At 45.9% G+C, this 19,499-nt stretch overlaps 1 pseudogene; it reads left to right on the forward strand.

Moving 5' to 3' along the window:
* Positions 1-15,505: 15,505 nt before the first annotated feature.
* The window catches only part of LOC141127733 (uncharacterized), a 54,031-nt pseudogene continuing 50,037 nt past the window's right edge, over positions 15,506-19,499 (forward strand).

Here is a 19,499-nt window from a genome sequence, read left to right on the forward strand (position 1 = left end):
AAATAAAAACCCCAGTGGTGATTAAATACACCAAAAGAAAGCTCTATTTATGGGGAAAAAAATGATAAAAATGTAATTTGGGTACAGTGTAGCATGGCCGCACAATTGTCATTCAAAATGCAACAGCGCTGAAAGCTGAAAATTGGTCTGGGCAGGAAGGGCGGAAAGAGTTCTGTATTGAAATGTTTTTTGTTACTTCTGGAATCACCCACCTAAAATATGTGCCTGTTAGCATGACGACAGGGGGACAGCACTCAGATACCAACCCATATGAATGTTGTGTTGGAACCTGTCAACATCTTTGATCATTTGTTCATTACATTTTGCCAATTCAGTGACTCCTCAGCAAGTAAGGCAGACTCCTTCCGATAGACTGCAAATGGTCCAATAATTGCATCCACTGCAGTAGATAAGTTGTCTCATACTTATGGGTGGTTGTGAAGAATTTCCTGGGTGTAATTACCATTGTAAATGTTAATGGAAGATTTTTAACTTGTCTGGGTAGGTCCGTCTCTGAAGGAACATCCCAATAAAGTTGCATGTGTTGAAGAGGAACTGGACATGGAGGGTGCCAATAAAGGTGAGTGTGATTCCTTGCTGTAGCCTGACATTGGTCAGGTCACATGATGTGATCTTTTCTTGCCTACATGAGAACCAATGACAGGACACCCATACACAACAGAGTGGTCATTCGTCAGTATCTTGTCTATTTAGAAAATTGATTGTGAATTTTACCACAAGCCCGTTTCATCCAACCATATGCTGAGCTGGAAGGAAAATCCATTGCTGTCAGGAGAACATATTCTAATAACTAGCAAATATGTGCCAGTTTCTTGATAATTTCATACCAACTAGTGATTTCAGATTACTTTGGATTTGGAGATAATTTTGGATTTTTGAAGGCCTGGGATTGGAAGATGTGATGAAGAGAACTGGTCCCATATCTGTACTTTCTAGGGAGTATAGAATGAATTGTACAGAATCTAAGGGCTTATTCACATTGTGTACATTGTACAGCGTCACTCAGCACAGGCCCAATGCAAAAACAGGTAAAAGTGCATTGTTCTCAATTGGTCCACATGTTGCTTTGATGTGTATTAAATGAAAATAGGCTATGCTGCATTCAAACATCACGCAACTTTATGCGACACACTGCAACATATCACAGTGCACACAAGGGGAATTTAAAATAACTTATTTTGGATCCTGATGTGAAAAAAGACAAAAAAATTTACAATATAGTAGCACTTTTCAAAGAGACAGGGTTTTTTTAAGCTATTGCTTAGTGCGTTAGAGATGGTAGGGGGAGAGGGAGAGAGGGGGGCAGAGAGAGAGAGAGAGAAGAGGGGGAGAGAGGGGTTGAGAGAGAGGGGGGAAGGGGAGAGAGAGATGAAAGAGGAGTGTGAGAGAGAGGTATGTGTGAGAGAGAGAGAGAGAGAGAGAGAGAGAGAGAGAGAGAGAGAGAGAGAGAATGAGAGAGGGGAGTGAGAGAGAGGAGGGTGAGAGGAGGGTGAGAGAGAGGGAAGAGAGGAGAGAGAGGGAGAGAAGAGGGTGAGAGAGAGATGTGAGATAGATGAGAGACAGAGAGGTAAGAGAGAGAGAGGTGTAAGAGAGGGGGAGAGAGGAGGGGAGAAGGGAGAGAGAGAGAGGGGGGGTGTGAGAGAGAGAGGGGTGTGAGAGGGGGGAGACAGAGAAGGGGGAGAGAGACAGGTGGGGAGAGAGAGAGAGAGAGAGAGAGAGAGGGGGAGAGAGAGAGAGAGAAGAGAGAGGGGGTATCAGAGAGAGAGGAAAAAAGAGGTGAGAGAGAGGGGGAGAGAGAGGGAGTGGGGGGAGATAGAGAGGAGAAAAGGAAGAGAGGGAGAGAAAGAGGTGGTGAGAGAGGGGGGGGAGAGGTGTGTGTGTGTGTGAGAGAGGTCAGAGAGAGGGAGAGTGAAAGGGGTGGGTGAGAGAGAGAGGGGGGAGAGAGATGAGAGAGGGAGAGATGCCCTTTCACAGCAGCATGTGCAAGTCAGGGGTTGGAGTGTGGGGAGGGGTGGGGTGGGACAGAGTCAGCAGGGATAAGATGGAAGGCGGAGCAGATTGAGCCAATCCTGTTTGAATACACTGTAATGGGCACCGCCCGGCGCCGATTGGATTGGCACTGCACAGTGCACCCCCTCCCAGCTGACTACATAGTTAGTCAGGTTGTAAAAAGACACAATCCCATCCAGTTCAACCAATAAAATAAAAAAAATTATACTTACAATCCCATATACACAATCCTTCACACACAGTTGATCCAGAGGAAGGCGAAAAACCCCAGCAGAGCATTATCCAATTTGCTGCAGCGGGGAAAAAATTCCTTCCATGGACAGACTTTGGGATGACACACAGGAAATAGTTCACCAGCTAACCTCATTAGCACACACTGCATCTGCCCTCCCCCCTCCAGCAGATCACTACCACCCACCTCATCAGGTGCATGTTTTTCCAATGAGTGAATACTGTTCTCACTAAATGCACAGCCCTAGATCATTCATTTGGCAGAGTGTGTAGGAGCTGAGTGATCAGATAACAGCTGATGTGGATCAGAGCTGTTGTATAAAAAACAGGAGAAGTATGTTCTGAGTTCTGTAAAGCTCACCATACACTATACAATCTGATTGTACAATCTCAGTTAGATCTACCATCAACTATGTAATGCAAGGACCTGCCTGATTGGATAGATAGGTATGTCTATTATGTAGTTTTGTTAAATCTAACTGTACAATCAGATTGAATAATGTATGGCCACCTTTAGGGCTTATCCACACAGGACGTTTTTAGAGCTGCTGTTAGGGGCATCTGACTTTTTTTTTACTGCCTCTAAACGCCCCTTCATGTTAGCCTATGTGTCCATGCACACATATACTTTCAGATTCCTTTGGAGACATAAGTGTTAAGGGGCAGTAGAAAAAACGACAGCCTGTGCGTCAAGCAGCAGAGGCTGTTGATTTGTAAATACGCAAAATGCTAAACGCTGTAACAAGCTGTTAGTCGTGTTTAGCCGCTTTTGGCATTTTTTAGCCATTTTTACCTTATAGGGAGTGTTTTTACTTTAAAAATACCCAAAAACGCTAACACCTAAAAATGCACATAAACGCTAGTCAAAAACGCGGCTAAAAAGCACATTTTACAGCTGCTTTTTCCTGGCAGCAGCTCTGGCATTCTTTAAACGTTCTGTGTGCATGAGGCCTTATACACCTAAAATTAACTAGTCACACTTTTGTTAATGGCACACCAACATCAATTCACATCTGTGCATTTCTGAAGGCATGGCAAACTGCACAGAAAATGTATGCTTTGCTGTACGTTTCAGAAATGTGCTGCAAACGCATCAAAAATCAGGGTAAAAAACACACACCACTCTTCTCCCAAAAAAAGTTCTGGAGCTTCTTTGGGGCGATTGTTGCACATAGGGCAGCCTATCCAATTGAATGGGCTGCCCTATGCGTGGCAAGCAAAAATACCCCATAAAAAAACGCATGTGGGAATGAGAGTTCCTGCTACACAGAGATATGAATGGGGCTTGACAGCTGATTGTCTCCGCCCACTCCCTCCCATGTACTTTTTGAGATGGGAACGAGGGACACCCAATAGCAAAAGTATATAGGCATATGACACACACCCTGCCACGCCCCTTAAAGGAGGATTATACAAATAAAAGATTATTTAAACCCACAAGTGCTTTTCTTACCACTACTTTTCCTTTATATTGGCTTTTGAAATTTACAAATGCTTTAGAAATTTAGAAATTGGATGAAAGGTTTAGCACTGGGAAAGATAAAAAGTGCATTTTATATACAACTATATAGATCTGACCAAAATGAGGGACAAATGAGGAGGAAAGAGGGACAGTCCCTCTAAATCAGGGACAGTTAGGAGCTATGAACGTGTCACCGGCCCTCCTGATAGTTCTGTGTAAGTTTTGCTAAACAAAGCTTTGAAGGGAAGGCAGGGAAAGTATCACGTTCCTTATACCCAGAAGTACTGAGTATTTCTCAGACTAGGGGTCTTGGCAGGAAAATAAGTTGAAGGAAAGCACTGGCTCCTTCTGCCCCTGCCATTAAGGTGAACCCGCTGTTTGCCAAGTATGAGAAAACGTCAGTTTCTCAAAATATTGAGCAAATGTAAGCGGGTGTAGGGTGTAGCGGCTTCACAGAGGGAATCACACGTACTGACTTTATAAACCAGGCAACGTTTATTACCAGAGAGACGGTAGTAGAAAGAGTAATTACAGCAGTAATGCAAGTAGTTTCAAACCAAGCATGGGGGCATAGATACACAGCACAGTCACTTTGAAGTAGGAATGGGGAGCCTTATATGGCCATGGTTATGTGTGTAGTAAGTGTTCTGACTCAACTACAAGGCTATAAATGTTATCTTCAGCTTCACATAGAGCTTACATGACCTGGTGATCTATTTATCCCTTGCATCAATTCAGGCAGCTTAACTCAATGAATAACTCACTGTATGGAAAGACAGACGATGAATCCTCTCGAATGTTCCGTTTAATGATGGATATTCATAGGTAGAAAAACGTTGCAGTTGTAAGCCACATGTAAGATGTTACAGCAATGAGGTATACTATGCACAATGAATCAGAGAGAGGAAGGGGAGGAGAATATACAGAACTACGGTGAGAGAAAGAGTTCAGATAGACAGAGGGAACACATCTTAAAGACACAGAGCATAATAAATCACATAGTGTAACACAACACTCCACGTCTGAAATCTTTAGATTTCATAACCATAAACAATTATATATATATTCAATAAGTCCAATACTGTTAAATGTCCTGGAACCTGTAATGAAAAACATGCAACAAGCAAGTATAAATATAAGTCCAACAGGATTGAAGAACATGTAGTCCGAAGTATGACGTCTTCAAAGAATTCCAAAGTTCAAGGTAGAACCTGTAGATAGCAGCAATGTACTCCCCGCCGTGCCAACAGCATGGCTAGTCCTTGTATAAATCACTAACCTGGCAAAAGGAGTACTAACTCTGTAATTGGTCGAGTGAAGGTTCATGTGGATCCTCCCTTGGTTACCTTGACTTCTACCTTTCGGACCTTGTTATCGTCACTGGGCATAACCTTGGTAATAAGACCCATAGGCCACTCATTCCGACAAACTTCCTTGTCTTTTAGAAGGATGAGATCTCCAACCTTAAGATTAGGCTTAGATGTTTGCCATTTGTTACGACCTTGAAGGTGATGAAGATACTCCTTCCTCCAGCGATGCCAAAACACATTGGCGAGATGCTGCACCTGCTTCCATTGACGCCTGTAGATATCCTTGGGTTCAATCTCACTTGAAGATATTACAGCGGTCCCAATCTTTTGAGTAAGGAGTGAAGCTGGAGTAAGGATCACTGGAGCATCAGGATCTGAAGATACCGGCACTAAAGGTCTTGTGTTCACTATAGCACACACTTCAGCGAGAAAGGTACACAAAGTATCATGGGTGAGTGGTAAAGACTTGTGAGTCTGCAACATGGAGTCGAGAATTCTTCGTGCTACTCCAATCATTCGCTCACAAGATCCTCCCATATGTGAAGAATGTGGAGGATTAAACAACCAAATACATCCATTATTGGCCAGGAAATTGTCCAATTGTAGCTCTTTACATGCTCCAACGAAGTTGGTACCACAGTCAGATCTCAGCTGCTTAACTGGTCCTCTGATAGAAAAGAATCTTCGTAGAGCGCAGATGAAGGAAGAAGAATCCATAGACTCGATTACTTCTATGTGTATTGCTTGGATGCTGAGACAGGTAAACAATACAGCCCACCTTTTACTATTGGCAGCACCACCACGAGTTCTCCGAGTGATGATGGACCATGGGCCGAAAACATCTACTCCAACATAGGTGAAGGGTGGATCTGTACTTAGGCGATCAGCTGGAAGACTTGCCATTTGTTGCTGTTGATGTTTTCCTCTTAACTTGTGGCACTTGACGCACCTGAAAAGCAAGGAGGAGACACACCTTTTCATACCAATAATCCACAAGCCAGCTGACCTGATGGCACCTTCTGTAAACTGACATCCTTGATGATGTACCAGTTCATGGTGATGACGAACCAGAAGGGTAGTAACATGATGTTGACCTGGTATGATTATTGGATTCTTTTCTTTGCTGCATAAGTCGGATTTAGTTATACGGCCACCAACTCTCAGCAGCTGATTGGCGTCAACTACAGGATTTAGATTGAAGAGAGAACTGTTTTTAGACAATTCAGTTCCATTTTTGATTCTCTCGAATTCCTCCTGATACACCTCTTGTTGCACACAACGGATTATTACCTCTTCTGCGTGTGAAATATCTGCTGCTGTAAAGTGTCCAGAACAGCTGTGCCAACCACGACACTCTGCCGCAGGGTTCTTCCTAAAGCTGCGAGCAATATGAATTAGGTGAGCGATGGCTCTTACAGCAGATGACCAGGTGGAAAAATGCTCAAAGCGGTGTGACCGCAGCTTCTGTTTTATATTTACAGAAGTGTGAAGTGAGATGTTCACAGTTCTTATTTCCTTATCATCTTCAGGACTTACTAACCCATAGGTGTTGTCAGTAGGGGGTGAGTAGGAGTCCTCACACAAAAACCTTGGAGGTGACAGCCATAAGCTGTCCTGAAGAACATCAGATGACACGGCTCTGGTCCCACAGTCAGCTGGATTGAGTTCAGTGGGAACGTAATGCCATTGACTTGGTAGGGAGAATCTTTTAATACGTTCAACCCTGTTGCTGACATACACATGAAACTGTTTTGTTTGGTTGTATATGTAACCAAGTACTACCTTACTGTCTGTATAGAAGGTGAAAGAATCAATTCTAGTGTCCATTTCACTTCGTATGACTTCGGCAATTTCTACTGCTAACACGGCTGCACAAAGTTCAAGCCTTGGTATGGTATGTGCAGGTTTGGAAGTGAGTTTTGCCTTGCCTAGAACAAAACTACAGTGTGATTCTCCATTCATTTCAGAGGTCTTTAAATAGGCTACAGTAGCAATAGCTTCAACTGATGCATCGGAGAAAATATGAATTTCCCTCCGGTAAACAGTTGAAATAGAACCTGGAACATAGCAACGGGAAATCTGAAGTTTTTCTAGTGACTTCAAAGAATGTCTCCACCTTTTCCACTTGTGTTGATTCTCACTAGGCAAGGGAGTATCCCAGTCTATGTTCTCAGTAGATAACTGTCTTAGCAGAATCTTACCTTGAATGGTAACTGGAGCAAGGAAACCGAGTGGGTCATAGATGCTATTCACCACCGACAGGACTCCTCTCTTAGTGAAGGGTTTGTCACAAGTTGACACTTGGAAGGTAAATGTGTCTTGTTCGATGTTCCACAACAAACCCAGACTTCGCTGTACAGGAGGCACATCTGTACCCAAATCAAGGTTTTTTAGACTGGTGGCATAGTCCTCAGAGTGAAAGGCATTCATAAGTTCCTGGCTGTTGGATATAATCTTGTGCAGTCTAAGGTTTGCTGTAGCCAGCATCTCCTTTGTTCTGGTGAGGAGATCAATCGCTTCTTTAGCGGTTGGAAAAGACTTGAGTGCGTCATCAACGTAGAAGTTTCTTTCAACAAACTGACGAGCATCAGATCCATATTCTTCTTCTCCAGTCTGAGCTGTTCTCCTTAGCCCATAAGTTGCCACTGCAGGAGAAGGACTGTTACCAAAGACATGTACCTTCATTCGAAAGTCTATAACTTCCTTGTGGATGTCATTGTCTTTGTGCCATAGAAACCTGAGGTAGTTTCTGTTGTCTTCTCTGACAATGAAGCAGTGAAACATCTGTTGAATGTCTGCCATAACTGCTACAGGTTCTTGTCTGAAGCGAATCAAGACTCCTATTAGACTGTTGTTCAAGTTAGGCCCTGTAAGGAGCATGTTGTTGAGAGAAACACCTTCATGCTGAGCACTGGAATCAAAGACAACTCTGATTTGGTCTGGTTTACGTGGGTGATACATGCCAAAGGATGGAAGGTACCAGCATTCTTCTCCCTCCTTTAGTGGGGGTGCAGGCTCTGCATGATCTCTGTCAAATATATTTTGCATAAAGTCGACAAAGTGTCTTTGCATCTCTGGTTTCCTGCTTAAGTTTCGTTTTAAGGAGGAGAATCTACTGATGGCCTGTTGCAAGTTGTTGGGCAGTCTCTCTCTTGGGAGACGAAAAGGTAGGGGTGCTACCCAGTTATTGGAGTCGTCTTGAAAGAACTCATTGTCCAATTACCTTGATGAATTCTTTGTCTTCCATTGAAGGAGCCAGTATGTCATCTTCACTGGTTGTATTAAACACCGTAGAGCCAAAGTCGTCATCGTGGCACGAGAAAGGGCTTGTGTTACCCGAGATACCATGTTGCCATCTATGGCTGGCTATCTTCTCTTTCACCCAGTAGTGATGTGGGCATGGCTCAAAGTAAGTGTTTCGGCCATTTGGCAGAACATTTGTCTTGAATGACGAAATGTTGGTAGGTCTCTTCATTTTGCCTATACAGACGTTGCCTATGATGACCCACCCTAGATCCATGCGCTGAGCAAATGGGGCATCTGGGGGTCCACTGACTTGTCTGTGTACCTTGTGAACTCTTAGAATGTCTCTTCCTAACAGAAGAAGGATCTGAGCATCTTTGTCAAGCGGCGGTATCTCATTTGTTATTACCTTCAGGTGAGGGTGATGGAAAGCAGCAGCTGGAGTAGGGATTTCTTCCCTGTTAGCGGGTATCTGATTGCACTCTACAAGTGTAGGTAGGGGTAATTGCAAGTTACCTTTGAGAGAAGATACCAGGAGTCCATGAGCCCTTCTTCCAGAAGCCTCTGTAGTTCCACTACAGGTACCCAAGGTGTAAGGATGAGTTTCGCCTTTTATTTTAAATAGATTAAACAGTTCTGATTTTGCAAGTGATCTATTGCTCTGATCGTCTAAGATAGCATAGGCTTTTAGAGTCTTTTCTGGTTGGTCCTTGTGGTATATGTTCACCAAGCATATTTTAGCACAGGACTTATCGCAGCGGTCTTCTCCACAAACTTCAGTGCAGGATGAAGAAATGATGGTAGAATTAGGCATTTGGTCTGTATTCTCCCCGCCATGCGTTAACCTGGGAGGAGCGTTAGCAGGTTGTGCAGAGCTGGGCTCAAGCGGATGGAGGGCTTGCACATGCTCTTCGGAGCCACACTCTATGCACTTGATGGATACATTACAGTCCCTTGCAAAATGTTCGGTAGAAGCACAGCACCTGAAACATACCCTAAATGTCTTTAAAAGCTCCTTACGCTCTCCAAGAGGCTTTTTCCTAAAGCCGATACATTTTTTGAGGGGGTGTGGCTTCTTGTGAATGGGACACTCTCTGTTAGGGTTTTCAATCTTCCTACTCTGTCTGTCCGTGGCAACAACTGTGGTAGGAGTGGGAAGGATGTCAGTCTTTTTCACGGATGCTGGGCCTCTACGGCTTCTATAGTTGCCCTGAAGACTGGTACTCTTAGGAAATGGTGAGAAGAGACTGTACTCACCGTAGGAAAAACTTGGATCATTCTTGGTCTCTGCGATTCTCCTGATGAAGTTGCAGAAGAAAGAGAATGGTGGGAAGGAAACCTTGTTCTCTTTTTTGTATGATGATCCTAGTGCAGACCATTTCTCTTGTACACCATACGGGAGCTTGGAGACAATTGGGTTTACCCCTCTTGCAGTGTCAAGGTAACTGAGTCCGGGTAGTTTTGGGTCTGCCTTGGCTAGCTGAAGCTCAAGGAGAAGGTCACTCAGTCTCTGGAACTCCTTGTTGTCCTTACCAGATATCTTTGGGAAAGTTTCCAGGCGCATGAACAAGGCATTTTCTATAGCTTCTGGACTGCCATAACTTTGCTCTAGTCGCTCCCATGCAGCTGTGAGGCCTGCTGTAGGATTGTCCATGAAAACTGATCTTAATGGCTTAACACGTGCAGCAGATAGAGGACCAAGCCATCTAATCAGGAGATCCAATTCTTGAGCCGCTGTAATGCCAAGATCGCTGATTGCAGTTCTGAAAGCACATTTCCAACTTCTGTAGTTCTCAGGTTGGTCATCAAAACTTGTAAGACCAGTCTTTGTGAGCTCTCTGCGAAGTATGTACCTCACAAACTCTGCTGTCTCAGTTGTCTCTGCCTTTATGTGAGATGCTGTTGGCTGAACGGTGCTGATTGCACTATCTTTGACATTATTGTTAAAGGACACAGGTAAATATGGTGCAGCAGATGCGTTCAGGTGAGTTGCTTGCTTGAAGTCGGTTGTTCCAATGGTACGTTGATTCAATGCTGTACCGATAACAGGAAATTGATGACTTGCTTGCAGCTTGCTCTGATGCTCTGTGGCATAAGAAGGAAGGTTAGGTAGGCAGGCAGGAAATGCATTGGAGTGATTTTGCATGCAGGAAGTTGCTGGAACCTCTTTAACTTGGAGCTTGCCAGGAGCATTGGAGACAATGGAGTGTATACTGCAGTGGCTTAGGACATAGTCTTTAGTGCGTTTGAGGGGATCTTCCATATCTGCTATGTTTAGGTTGATGCTGTCTTTCTCACTTGCACCTTCGTCTGCACTGATAGCTTGCTCTAGAACCGTTAGCCTTGCCATAGCTGCGTCATGTTTACACTGTTCATTTAGGATTTCTATAGTTGCTCTTTGACGTGCTGTGTGAGCTTCCAACTCTGCTCTTTGACGTGCGGTCTGAAGCACTGACTCCATTCAGTGGCGTCACTAGGGTTGGTGTCACCCGGTGCCAAAAAAATTGGTGTCACCCCCCTCCACCAACTACCTCAGTACAGACCCCCCTCCACTAACTACAGACCCCACTCCATCAATATAGCCCCCCTCCCTCAGTACAGACCCCCTTCCATCAATATAGACCCCCCCACTAAGTACAGACTCCCCTCCATCAGTACAGACCCCCGCTCAGTGCAGACCCCCTTTCCTCAGTATAGACCCCCCACTAAGTACTGACCCCCTCCCTCAGTACAGACCTCCCATCAGTACAGAAACCCTCCCTCAGTACAGAGTCTGCAGACCCCCCTCCATCAGTATCAACCTCCCACCTCAGTGCAGACCGCCCCATCAGTACATACACCCCCCCTGTGCTGACCCCCATCAGTATAGAATCCCCCGTCAGTACAGACTCCCCCATCAGTATAAAATCCCCCCCTCAGTGCAGGGCCCCCCATTAGTATAGAATCCCCCCTCAGTGCAGACCCCCCATTAGTATAGATTTCCCCCTCAGTGCAGAGCCCCCCATTTGTATAGAATCCCCCTCAGTGCAGAGCCCCCATTAGTATAGACATCCCCCTCAGTGCAGAGCCCCCCATTAGTATAGAATCCCCCTCAGTGCAGAGCCCCCCATTAGTATAGAATCCCCCTCAGTGCAGAGCCCCCCATTAGTATAGAATCCCCATCAGTGCAGCGCCCCCCATTAGTATAGAATCCCCCTCAGTGCAGAGCCCCCCATTAGTATAGAATCCCCCTCAGTGCAGAGCCCCCATTAGTATAGAATCCCCCAGTGCAGAGCCCCCATTAGTATAGAATCCCCCTCAGTGCAGCGCCCCCCATTAGTATAGAATCCCCCTCAGTGCAGCGCCCCCCATTAGTATAGAATCCCCCTCAGTGCAGCGCCCCCCATTAGTATAGAATCCCCCTCAGTGCAGCGCCCCCCATTAGTATAGAATCCCCCCAGTGCAGAGCCCCTATTAGTATAGAATCCCCCCCAGTGCAGAGCCCCCATTAGTATAGAATCCCCCAGTGCAGCGCCCCCCATTAGTATAGAATCCCCCAGTGCAGCGCCCCCCATTAGTATAGAATCCCCCCAGTGCAGCGCCCCCCATTAGTATAGAATCCCTCTCAGTGCAGCGCCCCCCATTAGTATAGAATCCCCCCAGTGCAGCGCCCCCCATTAGTATAGAATCCCCCCAGTGCAGCGCCCCCCATTAGTATAGAATCCCCCCAGTGCAGCGCCCCCCATTAGTATAGAATCCCCCCAGTGCAGCGCCCCCCATTAGTATAGAATCCCCCCAGTGCAGCGCCCCCCATTAGTATAGAATCCCCCCAGTGCAGCGCCCCCCATTAGTATAGAATCCCCCCAGTGCAGCGCCCCCCATTAGTATAGAATCCCCCTCAGTGCAGCGCCCCCCATTAGTATAGAATCCCCCCAGTGCAGCGCCCCCCATTAGTATAGAATCCCCCCAGTGCAGCGCCCCCCATTAGTATAGAATCCCCCCAGTGCAGCGCCCCCCATTAGTATAGAATCCCCCCAGTGCAGCGCCCCCCATTAGTATAGAATCCCCCCAGTGCAGCGCCCCCCATTAGTATAGAATCCCCCTCAGTGCAGCGCCCCCCATTAGTATAGAATCCCCCTCAGTGCAGCGCCCCCCATTAGTATAGAATCCCCCCAGTGCAGCGCCCCCCATTAGTATAGAATCCCCCCAGTGCAGCGCCCCCCATTAATATAGAATCCCCCCAGTGCAGCGCCCCTCATTAGTATAGAATCCCCCTCTGGCGGGTGTCACCCGGTGCGGCCCGCACCCCCCGCACCCACCTAACAACGCCACTGACTCCATTTCCAACTCTGCTCTTTTTTCTGCATATGCGACCTGCACCTTGCTGGCTTCCGCTTCAGCGCGGGCACTAATAAGTCGCTCACTGGGTGTTGAGTATCTTGAACTATGACTTCTAGAAGACCTTTTAGAATGTCTGGTGGAAACAGATCTGTGAGATGCAGTGTCCTGTAGCAGCTTTAACTTTGCTTCTGCCTTTAATTTGGTTTGCTGGATAAAACTGTCTCTTTCCAGATTAAGAGCCTTGAAATTCTTTAATTCCTCGAGTGAAAGTTCTGTGTTCATATTTTGTAAGACATTAATGAACTTGTCACTGGTAAGCTGATAGAGCTCATAAGAGATAGAGAGTTTTTTAATGGCGCCCTGTAGTGTCAGTAATTCACGTTCAACAGACACTGTATTTGATTCAGAAGTAATCTTTTCCCAAAATAGCTTCAAGCTATTAAACAATTCAGTTCTTAAGGCTTCATAATTCTCCATCACTTTCCAGGTGGGTTTGACTGAGCGTTTGGGTAAGTCAGTTGGCTCAGTGTCTTGTGTTGGAGTGGCTGTATATTCACATTGAGAGCTGTGGTGACTCATGGCTGACACAGGCAGACAATGTCTCAGTGATAAGCAGGCAGGATCTGTGTGCTGTAATATGACACCCTGCAGCCTGGTCTCAGGTTATGAAGATTCCATGTGCTGCTGTCTCGTTCTTTCTTGCAATGAGGGCAGTAAATCTTGTCTGTAACAGTACTATATGCAGAAATCTTGTAATTAGGCTGTGGAACTCCGTTTTTCTACTGTTCTGACTCAACTACAAGGCTATAAATGTTATCTTCAGCTTCACATAGAGCTTACATGACCTGGTGATCTATTTATCCCTTGCATCAATTCAGGCAGCTTAACTCAATGAATAACTCACTGTATGGAAAGACAGACGATGAATCCTCTCGAATGTTCCGTTTAATGATGGATATTCATGGGTAGAAAAACGTTGCAGTTGTAAGCCACATGTAAGATGTTACAGCAATGAGGTATACTGTGCAGTGTGCACAATGAATCAGAGAGAGGAAGGGGAGGAGAATATACAGAACTACGGTGAGAGAAAGAGTTCAGATAGACAGAGGGAACACATCTTAAAGACACAGAGCATAATAAATCACATAGTGTAACACAACAGTAAGGCTGATTTAGAATTTCAGCTAAGAAGCCATTCCTATATACTATGCTAAGAACATTTTATGAGATCTGTAATATTTGCTACAGGCTGTGGTTAAGACACTGAATTCACCCTTTCACCCCCCTTAACACAGACACCTGTGTTTAGCACACTGATACACACTTTCCTATAGCTAGCAAATGTCAAGCTGATTAGTAAGAAAGATAAGGAAACCGCAAGAACAAAAAAACCTGCAAACTTTGCAGGAGTACAAAAAGAATTTGCTTTGCTAAATTGCTTTGCACCAATAAGAGTAGGTTGACTGCTTAAAAGGGTTAAAAGGTTAGAATGTCTTATAACGGAAATGTATTGTCTGTTCGCTTGTGACGTAATGTGATGGAAGATATATGTACACTGTATTCACTGTATCGGACACTTCTTGGCGTGTAGACATTAGTCGGGCCAGGAGTGTCCATTCTTGCTGGCCAGAAGAGTGGAATAAATCTCGCATACCAGAAGTTCATTGTCCAGCAGTCATTACCAATATTCTGCTACTTCATTTGGTGCATTTGGCCGTGAGGGGGAAATATCGGTGTGACCTGTTGAGGCAGGTGGCACTGTTTTTTCCACCAGACCTACAAGGAGCGGTCCGAGAGGCCAGCCCTGTGCGTTATATCGTAGTCTCGAAAGGCGCCTTCTAGAACTGTTATCTAGGAGACTGCGCTGTGTCCCATTTGGTGGCCTGCTGTGGACGACCTTCATAGCATCAAAAGGACCTGGGAATCCGAGAAGTAGATAGCTGGAGCTCCAACGGGAACAGGTGAGAGTCTTTTACTTCTGTTTTTGGATAACAGTCAGACAGCCAGCCAGCCTCTCGACGGATCGAGAGAAGGGAAGCCTGATCACCTTCCGAGAGAGACGTCCGTTCAGATGATTGTGCATCTTTCGGACGAATCCTCAGTCAGTCAGTAATTTTTGGGTGGGAATGTCTGGTATGATTGATGTGTGCATGAGACATCACTTTGTGGTGAAGTGACCGGGTCCTCTTTTAAGTGCGTTTCCTGGCCGGGAGACCGCGCCCAGGCCACTGACCGAGGGAAGCGTTGTCTATTGTTCCTACTTGTGTCGAGGATTCAGACCCCTTACTGAATTCTCATCATCTACCCTACCCTCTGTGTCTGTCTTGGTGTCTGTTAGGTTATAAGAATGGGTGGGAAACATAGTGTTGAATCTCCCCTACAAACCATGATCTCCAACTTTAGGAAGGGATTTGCTAAGAACTGCAATTTAAAACTTAGCCCTGAGAAATTGATAACATTGTGTGAGAAAGATTGGCCCCGTTATGGAACGCGGTGGCCCCCACAGGGAACCTTTGACTTAGAGACCATTGACAGATTATTTGAGAATATTAGGTCAGATTCACAGAAACATGACCAGATCCCGTACATAGACTGTTGGAGAAAAGTTATAGACAGAGACCTGCAGTGGATACAAGCTGCAAAAGAGGAACAGTGCAGAATTATGATTATGACAAGAGTAGTGCCACTGACAAAACAAACAAAACACATATATTCTCAACCCGAAGAGACAGATCAACCTCCCCCATATGTAGAGGAACGGACCTCGGATAGAGACAAGTCTGGACCATGTCCAAACGCCCCACCCAGTAGACAAGAGGACTCAAGTTGTTGTCCACCTACATCAGATTCAGCAAGTATGTCAATGCCAAATCTCAGTAAATATACTCCTGACCGTAACACTCTGAGTATGAGTAGGACAGAAATAGGGAACTCAGTGGCAGCCAGTGGGCTCCCCAATCAAGTGTCCACTTCCACTCCGAGAAATCCTGATATGAATGGCCGAACTCTTGGCCCGTCCTTCAACATACCTCTGCAAATGCCCCTAAGAGAACAGGCGGTGGGGGGATCCCGGACTCTAGTTTACACCCCATTTACCACAACAGATTTACTGAACTGGAAGACTCATAACCCTGCTTACTCTGAGAAGCCCCAAGCTATGACAGATTTACTCCGGTCAATAATTCAGACCCATAACCCTACTTGGTCTGACTGTCAGCAACTCTTATTGACCCTCTTTAATACTGAGGAGAGACACAGAATTAACCAAGCAGCGCGGAAATATATGGAAGAATTAGGGAAGAATCAATGGGACCCACCGGCTTGGCTTGGGGAGTATTATCCACAAGCAGATCCCCAGTGGGACCCAAATAATAAAGGGGATATGGATAAACTTTACCTTTAACGGACAGCCATTATAGAGGGGATGAAGTCAGCTGGCAAAAGACCCACTAATCTCTCTAAAACTAGTGAGGTCCTCCAACAACCCAATGAAAGTCCAGGACAGTTCTATGAGCGACTGTGTGAAGCTTTCAGACTGTATACCCCCTTTGATCCAGAGGCAGATGATAATAAGAATTTGGTAAATACAGCATTTGTCAGCCAGTCGACAAGAGACATTAAAAGAAAATTGCAAAAACAGGAGGGAGTTGCAGGAATGAACATTTCTCAACTGTTGGACATAGCCACAAAAGTGTTTGTGAATAGGGACATAGAGACGAGACGAGAAGATGACCGAAGAATGAAAAAGAAAGTTGAATTACTAGCTGAAGCGCTGTCTGAAAAAGCTCAAAGAAACAAGGAGCGCTCCAATGGAGGCTTAAAGGGGGGAAGAGGAAATTATGTGCAGAAGTTGGGAAAGAATCAGTGTGCATATTGCAAAGAGGAGGGACACTGGAAGCAAGACTGCCCCCAAAAAGGACCTGGGAGAAGGGGACCAGACCCAACGAGAAGAGAAATACGGGGAGGACAAGTCCAAAATGGACGCTATGAGAGGAACAGGCAGGAAGATACCGACTTTGTGGGGTTGGCAGGCTCAGTGTATCCCGATGAAGAACAATACTGACGCCAATCGGGCCCCATTCCATTAGGCCCCCAAGAACCAGTAGTGACCGCTAATGTAGGGGGCTTCAAGACCACCTTTATGATTGACACGGGGGCCCAACACAGTGTAATGACCCAACAAATAGCCCCCCTCTCCGACAAACAGATTACCGTTACTGGAGCCATGGGAAATAAAGTAAAAAGACCCTTCCTAACAGAAAGACTTTGTAGTTTGGGAGGGCATCAGGTCCAACATCAATTTCTATACATGCCGGATTGTCCTATTCCTTTGTTGGGCAGAGACTTACTTGCTAAACTCAGAGCACACATATACTTCCAATCCGACGGTCAGGCTATCCTAAAATTGCCCCATCCCTCTGAAGCCCGTATTATGGTCCTCAGTGTACCGAAGGAGGAGGAATGGAGAATGTTTGCCCTTTCAGAAGAACCACTTCCTACCCCTAGGGGACTAAAAGACATTCCGGGAGTATGGGCGGAAGGTAACCCACCTGGATTAGCCAGACATATTCCCCAATACTTATTGAATTAAAACCAGGAGCCACTCCAGTCAGCCTGAAACAGTACCCAGTCCCTCGAAAAGCCCTAATAGGAATACAAAAGTACTTAAACAAATTCCTACACTATGGAATTCTGAAACCCTGTCAGTCTCTTTGGAATACACCTTTACTCCCAGTACAGAAACACGGAACAGCAGACTATCGTCCTGTTCAGGACCTCCGAGCGGTCAATCAGGCTGTTATGACCATCCACCCAGCGGTCCCGAACCCTTACAACCTATTGGGATTAATACCGGGGGAGGCCACCTATTTCACAGTTCTGGACTTAAAAGATGCCTTCTTCTGTCTCAGAGTGGCAGAACAATCCCAGCGTATTTTTGCTTTCCAGTGGGAGGATCCAGAGACGGGGGGAAAAGGACAACTGACATGGACACGTTTACCCCAAGGATTTAAAAATTTCCCCACACTATTTGGAACTGCCCTGACCCAAGACCTGAAATCTTTCAAGTCTGACCCTGAGAATAGAGTCCTACTCCAGTATGTGGATGACCTATTAATCGCCGCCAAGAATAGAGAGGAGTGCCTTCAAGCCACTAATGAACTGTTACAATTACTGTGGGAGGCGGGTTATAAGGTGTCCCGGAGAAAAGCGCAGTTATGTCAAGAGACTGTAAAGTACCTGGGATTCAGAGTATCACAAGGACAGAGACAATTGGGAGAAGGCAGGAAAGAAGCTGTTTGTCAGATTCCCACCCCAACTACCAGACGGCAAGTACGTGAATTCCTGGGGGCGGCAGGATTCTGCCGAATCTGGATACCGGACTTTGCCACAAAAGCCAGACCCCTCTATGAATCCACAAAGGGGGGAGAAAAGGAACCCTTCAAATGGGGAGAACAGCAAAACAGAGCGTTCCAAGACATCAAGGTCTCCCTAATGCAAGCACCTGCGCTAGGCCTACCAGATAGCCAAAAAGTCTTCTATTAGTATGTCAGCGAAAAACAAGGAGTAGCAGTAGGAGTCCTAACACAGTACTTGGGGTCTTGGCAGCGCCCTGTAGCATACCTCTCAAAACAACTGGACACCGTAGCTCAGGGATGGCCATCCTGCCTGCGGGCCATCGCAGCAACAGCCCTCCTTGTGGCGGAAGCTGACAAGTTGTCATTAGGTCAGGAGACTTATGTCCGAGTCCCACACCAAGTACAGGCATTAATGGATTACAAGGGGAATCACTGGTTCACGAACAGTTGAATGGTTAAATATCAAGCTATGCTGTGTGAAAATCCTCGTATTCACTTAGAGACTGTAAACACTTTAAACCCAGCCACTTTGCTCCCCACTTCACAAGAACCCTTAATGCATGACTGTCTTCAAGTAATGGATGAAGTATATGCCAGTCGACCAGACTTGAAAGACAGCCCCTTAGAAAAAGCAGATGCCGAATACTACACCGACGGGAGTAGCTTTGTGAAAGATGGGGTCCGCTATGCAGGCTATGCAGTTGTCACACTGGAGGCGGTGGTAGAGGCAGGATCTTTACCACAGGGAACTTCGGCACAGAAAGCAGAACTGATTGCACTAACTAGAGCATTGCAGTTGGCTGCAGGACTGAAACTGAATGTATATGTAGACTCCAAATATGCTTTTCTGACCCTTCATGCACATGGAGCCCTATATAAGGAGAGAGGACTTATTACATCTGGAGGGAAGAGCATCAAATATGGGACAGAAATACTAGAACTGTTAGAAGCAGTATGGGCCCCCTCTGAAGTCACAGTGATACACTGCAGAGGCCATCAAAAGGGAGACATCCGAGAGGCTAGAGGAAATAGAAAAGCAGATCAAGCAGCCAGAGATGCAGCATGTCAACAACCTCTACAACAGATAATGGCCCCACTGTTTCCTGTCCCACTTTCTGAATGGGATCCAATTTACACAACAGCAGAACAAGAATGGATAAAGACGGAACCTGGGAAATACCGGGAAGACCAGTGGTATCAACTGCAGGACGGGAGAATTGTTGTCCCCGCTGCCGTGGCAACTGAACTAGTGACAGAATTTCACAAGGGGACACACATGGGAAAAACAGCCATTGAGAAAGCCCTAGAGAGACATTTTTATATTCCCCGGCTGCCCACATTGGCACAAGCTGCATCCAGCAGATGTGTAGAATGTATCCGGAATAATCCAAGGCAGGGACCTGTACCACCCCCTGGAGTGCAGGCTGTAGGTGCCTCACCAATGGAAGAATTGATGGTTGACTTCACTGCTATGCCCCCTGCAGGTGGATACAAATATTTGTTAATGGCCGTCTGCACCTACTCAAACTGGGTAGAAGCATGGCC

The sequence above is a fragment of the Aquarana catesbeiana genome, linkage group LG02 (assembly GCF_042186555.1).
Source record: "Aquarana catesbeiana isolate 2022-GZ linkage group LG02, ASM4218655v1, whole genome shotgun sequence".
Lineage (NCBI taxonomy): Eukaryota > Metazoa > Chordata > Amphibia > Anura > Ranidae > Aquarana > Aquarana catesbeiana.